We start from the raw sequence: 9,139 nt of genomic DNA, 5'->3' as shown, positions 1-9,139 counted from the left end.
AAGTTCCCGATGCTTCCAGAATGCTTTCCCAGACTCCATCTGACAGAGATACTTATGAAATTTATGGGAAATAAAGACTTTATTTTCAATCAGGATCCAGGTAGCTATATGTTTGGAAAAGTTTAGTGGATCCAATGTATTCCTTGGGTAAGGAATGCTTTTTTTAACGGTCAATCCTCCTGAAATTAGTAAATCTTTTAAAAAATACTTTATTATTTTAATTTTATATGCACGAGCGTATCACCTGCATGTATGTAAGTGGACCTGTGTCATGCAATGTCTGTGGAGGTCAGAAGAGAGCATAGGAGTCCCCTGGAACTAGAACTACAGACAGTTGTTAGCTGCCATGTGGGTGCTGGGAATTAAATCCAGCAAAAGAGCAGTCAATGGTCTTACTCTCTGAGTCATTTCTCCAGCCCCATGAAATAAGTAAATCTTTACTGGGCGTGTAACTGACGTTTACTGTGACTTTGTACAGTATGTCGTATGAAGTGTGCCTTCCATACCAATGACACCTTTTAAGTGAGCAAGTCTTAGGAAGACACGGGCCATTATATTCTACTTATAACTTGGACAGAGGTAAAGAATACAGAATTGAGAGACTCTGGTCATATAATCATACTATATCATTCTCCTAGCTCCTGCTCTGAGGGGTTTCTAATAGATCACTTTGACTGAGCTATATCATATTTCCAAAATCTGCTTTTTAAAAATGTATTCATATTTAGCAAATAATATAGGGTGCCCAGTTAAGTTTTAATTTTGCAAGAACAATAAATACCTTTTGATTGTAAGTATGTCCCACGCAATAATTGGAATATGGTGTTCAAAAACGCATTGAAACTGAGACTCATGTTGAACTAGGTAAAGAAGTTAATCGGCAACCACTTCTTGCATGTCTCCGCTGAGTGTGGCTCAAGACAGAGTTTAAGGCTGTGTGGAAGGTGGGAGACCTGGAGGACAGGTGGAAAGTGGGAAGCAAGGGCTCTACATTTTGTAGCTCATGCTCATCGTTGCTGGTTTCTCTGCTTGCAGATGCAATAGCTGGGACTGTAAGAATTCTACCTTCCCCAGGCTCGCCTTCAGTTTCCCCAGGGCCCATACCAGGACCGTCTGTCTGGTTGGATAAAGACATATTCTGGCAGATACAGAATGACCTCAGAAGCAGTAAGAGCTGATACGGTCCAGGTTTGGAGGTTCTAGATCATGCTTGTGGATGATCTTCCCCAACTTAAACCAACTGCCTGCTTTGTTCAAACTCTAGCCCTGGACTCAGACAGTGGTCTTAGAAATGTTGCTTAACTGACTCTGATGAGAACGTAAAGTCAGTTTCTCATTACAGATAGATCATCCTCATCAGGCTTTCAAGCCAAGGATGTTGCTGAGTGTCCTTAGCTATTGACTTCTTCTGTTGTCCATACATGGCTTCGACACTCAGGGATGTCTTCTTTTTATTGGCAACTGCCGTGTTAAAAAGCTAAGACTCAGGGATGGAGCACATGTTACCCTGAGAACATTTTGTTAGGAAAAGGGAACGATGTAAGTGGAAGCCCACTAAAGTTCAGCCTTCTGATGTGGCATTGTATGCATTGTCAGTCCATGTGCCAAACCTCTTTTCCCTCCCGGCTTTCTCTACACAGATGAACACATCACTCACTTTCCAAGTGTATCAGAAAGATAGACTGAGATTGGAACTAAGAGAATGGGAAGCAAATAGGCAACTCTCCACCCTCTCTTTTACTCATGAGAGCTGATGAGGGCTGTTCAAAGCAATTTCTCTAGTTAGCACATCAATTAGGGTCTCTGTATCATTTCAGGTCATATCTCCCATGTGGATTAGAGCCCTGTGACATTTCTACGTTGAGGTTCAGGGTGTGAAACATATACTATGAAGCTGGAAGCATAGTTACAGTGTGCTAAGGCGCGCGCATGCGCGTGCATGCGTGCGTGTGTGTGTGTGGTATATGCACCTATCTTGTGTAGGTGTGCGCATGCCTGTGCACATACATGCAGAACACAGACGATGTCTGGTTCTACCGCTCTTGACCTTATTCATTTGAGATAGTGTCTCTCGCCAAGACTTGAACCAGCTCTCAACCAGCAAAACTCCACTGATTCTCCAGTCTCCACCGCCCACAGCCCTGAGTTTATAGGTGTATTTGAGGCCACACCCGACTTTCTCTGTGCATAGTGGGATCTGAATTTAGGTCCTCAAGTTTGCACAGCAAGTGTTCTTACACTGAGCCATCTCCCCTGCCCCAACCCTCAGCTTTTAGATAGATGCACACATATGGCTCCTGAGTTCTGTGCAGGAAGATGCTGACCTGCTCCTTCACAGCACAGAGGATCATCATCCCTTCCTTCCATCTGGAAGTGATTATGTGTGTCAGCCATTAAACCCTCCCTCTCCTTCAATCACTGGTTTCCATTTGCTGTAGTCTTCTTTCCCATAACATTTTAAATGTCTCCTACGGTCTGGGCCAAATCCCTACAACGATTCTAGAAAAACAAGTGATGTACAAAGCAAGACAATAAAACACTCAGAGCTACCTTAAATTCCAAAGAAATCTGAACGTATCCGCGTTCCATATGAATGGTTATAATAAACTCTTGGAGCCACAATTACCCCGCAGACCTGTAGTCATTTACTGGACCACAATGTTTTTCCCTCTTACTGAACCTTTTTTCTTAAAGAAAAAAGTATGTATTGATGAACACATGAGTTTTTCATCTCTGTAGAAAAAATATTTTATTTTCAGGGGTTAGAGAAAACCCTAAATATTAAAATTCTACCCAAAATACTTTTTGTACCCCCCACTACCAAAGGAAGTGTAAATTTGCATTTAATTCCACTGAAATTGGAAAATCATGCTGGCCTTAATGGGAACACATGATGGCTCCCACATGGGAAGATAGAAGCTTCCAGAAGTGAGTTTGCAAGTTCTCGGTTTTTCTTGCTTACGTGTTCAGTTGCCAGTTTGGCTTGGTTCCCAGCATTCCTTTTGCTTCTGACCTTTAAACTTCAGTCCTGGGTTTGGAAAGAATCTTCGTTTAAATTCCCCAAGTCAAACAGCACAAATACATCTCCATGGCATGATGGGATTTCTTCACCTTGATTATATCTCTGTTTACATCTTTTAATTAATAAGAAGTTTTAAAAGAGCCAGTGTGGGTTACTAAAAGCACTGCTTGCCTTTCAATTTATTTATGCAAGAGGGAGCTTTAAAGTAACTCTGGAAGGTGAGTCTGATTGTTTTAACAGGAAAGAATGTTTCACAATCTGTCAGAGTGGCCTTTCCCTTATCTGATGGGAAGTCAGTGCAAAAGGAAGAACCAAACCAAAGTCACACCCTGAAATTGGTAGCAATAAACTAAGGCTAAAAAAATGCAGTAAACTAATAAAAAAAATACTTTTGAAGTCTGGTGTTAAATTCACTTTCTGTTGCTATCCTTGAATGCAACAGTCTGGGTGACGTGCAAAGAACAGAGGTTTTAAGGACTGAGGAGATGACTCCATGGGTAAAGTGCTTGCCAGGCAATCATGAAGATTGAAGTCCAGATGTCCAACACCCAGGCGGGCCGGGCAGTCCTCCTATAGTCCTAGTGGATTATAGGAGGGGTGGGGGAGATGGGGGGCAGGGAAGGCTAGTAGGCACTGATGAGCTTTTGGTTCAAGGCTCGAGAGGTCTTGTCTCAATATACAAGGTGAAGAACAGTGAAGGGTAACAACTGATGCCAACCCCTGCCTCGCATGCATACACGCCTTAACATGTGTGCACACATGGTAGAACAGAGGTCTATTGGGACCACTATTCTGGAGTCGCTGGCACCTGCCCTTCGTCTGGGGCAAGTATTTTTACTGCCTGACTGGCCGAAGAAGACACAAAGCATGCGTCAGTTCAGATCTTTCCTTGTCTTCCTATGAAAAGGGGGTCCCAGCCTGATGACTTTATAGAATGCCAATTACCTCCCAAAGGCCCCATTTCCAAACACCATCAACATATCCATATAGGGATTAAGTATCACCTTGAGTTGGGAGGGGACATTCAAACTATGGCACGTGGCGGAGGTCACTGGATGATTCGGCTGACCGGGGTCACAAAGATTAGTGACTGTACATCTCTGTTGTTTTACTTTGACAAGGGAAAACATTTGGTCAGAGTCTTTATGCACTAAAAGACTGAGAAAACCAAGGTGAGAGTTGTGCCAAAGTGGACCTTTACCTCAGTCCTTGTGGAAAAGAACCAAAGGCAGCCAAAGGCTAAGAGCCAAGATGCAAAGAATGCTGGGAAGAAGAGACAGACTTCTCATGGGATCTGCACTGTGTGCATGTTCATTGCCAGGACACAGGCAGAGGGAATCCTTCTGTGCCCACAGGCAGGTATGCCCTGTCTTTTCATAGCAGTGGGAGACATGACAGGCATCTGTGTGGAGGTGCCTGATCCGATCACTTCTTAAGTTTAATTGACAAAGACCAACTGCCGGGTTAAATTCTTTACATGTATATGTATGCATGTGTAGGTGTGTATGCATGCATATGTGTGTGTGTGGAGGCCAGAGCTCAATCTTTGGTGCCATTACTTAGCCAACATCTACCTTGGTTTTTGTCCCAGACATGGTCTCTCACTGACTCAGAACTCACTAAGTAGGCTAGGCGAGGCTGGCTAGCCGGAGAACCCCTGGGATCTGCCTGTCTCTGCCTCACCAGTGCTGGAGTTACAAGCACATGCCACCATTCCTGACTTGTTTCAGTACATGGGCTCCAGGGATCGAACTCAGACCCTCACTCTTTCAAAGCAAGCCCTTTCCTGACTGAGCCATCTCCCCAGCCCCAAAGATTAGTATTTAATCTAGCTGTCTTGCATTATCAGAATCAATCCTGGTCACTTCGACCTTAGCAGTAGTAGTTCCTTGGCTACACAGCTCATCACCCGGATCGGCACTTAATATCTGATCCCCTCTTTAACTCCTTGGCCTCCTCCTTCCCAAAGACTGATAATGTAGTCTTCCTACTGAATGGATCTTTTATTTAAGATGAGATGTTACCACACTCAACATACGGTACAGTTTTTAATGACTATGTCATAGTAGCCTCAATCTAGTCTCCAAAAAGTGGTTGCTAACTTTTGCCATGAGTTAGGGGTTAAAGAAAGGCTTTAGGGTTCTTGCAATAGTATTAACGTTTGTCAAGTCTCCTTAAGTGCTGTCGAACTCCGTCTTAAACCACAGCCACCAATCAGCATCACTCTTCTAATACCTGTATATGAAACCAAAGAGCTGGGAGAATGTAGCTTCCCTGTTGGTCAAGCTTTTCAGAACTTGTTCATGATGCTTTGCAACATTAATTGTAGAATCTGGTTGATGGGCTATTTTCCATCTTATAAAATTTTAATTTGGATCTCCTTTTGCAGAAATCACAGTGTTCAGATGACAAGGTGGGCTGTACCAGTATCAAGTGATCAGTGAAGAGATGCAGGCAACCTGTCCGTTCCTGTGGTCCAAGGGGCACAGGGGAGACTTTGGGCAATGATTTCCAGCTACTGTTGAGACCACTTACACAGAAGGGGTAGAAAACTGGAACTTCAGGCTTGGGTGACACTTTGGAATCTAAGTCATAGTAAATTATCTTCCCCAAGAGGAAATAGGAACAGGTAAGAGCAGTGTGCAACATGGTTCCTAAGAGAATTTTCTGGATGTGATCATTGACCAGAATTATCTGTTTAGTCAATGAATATCTATTCATCATCTACAATGTGGAAGATATTTTAAAAATACAACAATGATATCTGCCCACAGGGAATTCAGTTTGTCACAAGAAAAAAACATGAAGAATACAGCCTAGGCTACACAGTGAGTTCCAGGGTAGCCTGAGCTACAGAATTGAGACCCTGTCATAAAGAACTAAATGAAATAAAACACTACAATAATAAACAGTATTTTCTTCAGTGTTTTTATTAAGATATCTTACCTTCCTCAGAAGCTGTTCTTCAATCCTAGAAACTCAATCCCCCCCCCCCTTTTTTTCTCATTCTTTCTCACTCTGTGTCAACCATCCTGGATCTTTTAAGATTTTCTATATTGTGGGGCCAGAGAGTTGGCTCAGCAGTTAATAACACTGGTTGTTTTTGCAGAAGACCTGGGTTCGAATCCTAGCACATGCATGGCAGCTAACAACTGTCCTAACTCTAGTTCCAGGGGATCCGACAACCTCTTCTGTCCTCCACAGGCATTGCATGACATGGGTTCACTTACCTACATGCAGGCAATACACACAGACATGAAAAAAATAAAAAAATATTAAAAAAAGATTTTCCATATTATAATTTAGCTTAGTGAAGGACATTTTGCTCCTTAGGCCACATACAGTAATATCTATGACTCTTTGGATTGTCAGTTGAAGGGCAGGAGGTTAAGAAGGCATTTAGACCAGGGATACTGCTATGCATACCACTATGCATGAAAGAGTACTCCGCAGCGAAGGATTCTGTGGCCTCGATGCAATTAATGTTGATGGTAAAAGAATGTCTACTATTCAGCCTTCAGCTCATCGCTCCACGCTATTACCTCTCTTACTGATAAATCTCCAGATATTGTTCTCATTCAAAACAGCGCATAATTCCACAGGCAAAATGTAAATAAATGTAGGTATATGTGTAAATACACAGGGAATGTGAACACACACACACATACACACACACACACACACACACACACACACACACACACACACACATATATATATATATATATGAATGTGCATCTATTTGGCTTTAATTGTGACTTGGTCAGTGCTGGGAGATGGGCTTACTTTTCTTTCCAGAGAGGTACGCCAGATTTAAACTCAGATCTCACAGCTTCTCTGGATTTTCTTTTTAGTCATTCCACAACCCTGTCTTGATTGGTGGTGGTCCTTTAGTGACCATTCTTGGGTCCCTGTCTGCAGCCAACATCAGCTAGTCTCTGCTAAAGTAAACTTAATGCTGGTGGTGTTGCCTGCATTTCCAGTGTTAAGATAACGGGGACGGAGGAGTCTGTGGTCATGAACTAGCTCTGGCTGGCCAACATTTTCATTTGTACTTTCTTCAGTAATTGCATCAGCTGTCTAATGAAGAGGAGACATGCGTGGCATCTCCAGTATTCTTTTGACATTTATGTTTGCCAAGTTGTCTTCATTTCCTTGTTTTATTTAAAGATGTGTAAGCAATTAATCTAGTTATTTTCTAATTGAAATCTATGAGCCGTGCTCATTAGGAAAATCCCACATGAAAGAAACCAAAGCAGAGGAAAACCAACCTTTTCAAATTTAGAATCACTGTTTCAAATATGATTCTGACAAGCCTCCCTGCTCGTGTATAAAGACGTGGATGGATGGACAAGATGCGGATAGATAATGGGAATCTCAGTCTGCAGGAGGGAGCATCACGGCTCCCGGCGGTTTGCCTTTAATTTAGTAGAATAACAGAAATAAAGCTGAATTTATCTCTGAGTTACAGACAACGGTTTCATTAACACCAGTAACATAAGTCTTTAGCCCCTTCTACTAGGGTTGAAGTTTTCTCTGCACTTTGGGATCAGTGGAGGAGCATTTAAATACCAGAAGAATGCACTGAAGGCTGTTCAGCACAGACCCTGGGACGTGAGACTCGGGTTTCAGAGTTTCCTACAGAACTTGGGCTCATCCATGTGAGCAGTCTAGGCAGGAACCATTGCAGGAATAATAATAACAGTAATAATAACAGAAGTATTGTAGAGTTAATACCTGTGCAGCTCTAAAAAGTATATTTTGACTCATGTAGCTCAGTAGGTAGCAGTTGGGACAATGCTTGCCTAGCACATGCGAAGCTGCCTGTTTTGTCCCCAGCACCGTACACACTGGGCGTGGTGCTACATGCTTGGAATTCCAGCATTCAGGAGATTCACTGTTCATATTTCCCTCCCTCCCTCCCTCCCTCCATCCCTCCCTCCTTCTCTCCCTTCCTTCCATCATTCCTTTCTTGTTTTATAAACATTTTTATTTTGGTGTGTGTGTGTGTGTGTGTGTGTGTGTGTGTGTGTTTGTGTGTGTGTGACCCCTGTGGAGGCCAGGGGTCAGCCTCAGGCAGGTGTTCCTTAGGAGCTGACAACTTGTTTTCTGAGACAGGATCTCTTGCTGGGACATGGGGCTTGCCAGTTAGAAGAGGCTGGTCGGCCAGTGAGTCCTGAGGCTGTTCCTATCTTTGTTTTCCCAGCAGTGAGATCACAAGCACCTGTAACCATGTCCCAATTTTTATATGGATTCTGAGGATCTAACTCAGGTCCTCATGCTTTCAAGGCAAGCCCCTTACTCTTAGCCAAGTTCACAGTACTTTTAAATAAACTGTTCACCTGGTCCAACAAAGCTCTGAATGAGACTGAGAAAAACTCCGAGCCTGGGGAATGTTTGGTGGACAGAGACTGGCCCACTGCTTCTACCCCCGCTAAGGTTTTCTCTGAACAGCTCCTTCCCTGAATATCAACATACCTGTCCCATCAGTCAGAACCATGCTATCAGTCAGGTTTCAAAACAGCTAATTCTTATATAAATTCATCAGATCTTTCAGGAGAAATTTCTCTGTTCTCATCTTATCAATCCAATTTCCCATACACCTCCCTAAGCAACCCTCACTCACCCCATCCCCGTTTTCTTATAAGTTTGCAAGTCTACACAATGCTGATTTGATCCATGGAACATTTCATGTAGATGGTCATTGTTCATTATTTATTTCTAATTGACTTGTTATTCTGTGACAAATTAGAGAATCCCAGTGTCTTTACACTTCCTGCCCATGTCTTCCAATCTCAGTGCATACACCCCGTGTGATGCATTTGAGACTAACTTGATGAGAATTCCCTCAACTCTTCATCTTCTGTGTTTTCTATCTTCTATCTCTCTTTGTCCTCTCTTGTTTTAAAAAAAGTATTTTACTTATTTTTATTTTATGTGTATGAGTGTATTCCTGCATGTATGTGAGTGCACCGTGTCGTGCAATGCTGCGGAGGTCAGAAGAGGGCTTTGGATTCCCCTGGAACTGGAGTTAAGGATGGTTCATAGCCGCCATGTGGGTGCTGGGAATCAAACCCAGGTCCTCTGCAAGAGCAGTCAGTGCTCTTAACCACTGAG

General features: G+C 42.9%; 1 long non-coding RNA gene across 1 annotated transcript; it reads left to right on the top strand.

Moving 5' to 3' along the window:
- Nucleotides 1–1,106: 1,106 nt before the first annotated feature.
- LOC115067331 lies at nucleotides 1,107–5,496 on the top strand. The gene is made up of 3 exons (XR_003846755.1): nucleotides 1,107–1,188; nucleotides 4,144–4,381; nucleotides 5,412–5,496. It is a non-coding gene; the product is annotated as an uncharacterized LOC115067331 (long non-coding RNA).
- Nucleotides 5,497–9,139: the final 3,643 nt, after the last annotated feature.

Source organism: Nannospalax galili, unplaced genomic scaffold (assembly GCF_000622305.1).
Source record: "Nannospalax galili isolate Female #2095 unplaced genomic scaffold, S.galili_v1.0 scaffold145, whole genome shotgun sequence".
Taxonomy (NCBI): Eukaryota; Metazoa; Chordata; class Mammalia; order Rodentia; family Spalacidae; genus Nannospalax; species Nannospalax galili.
This window is presented reverse-complemented; position numbering and strand designations above follow the sequence as displayed.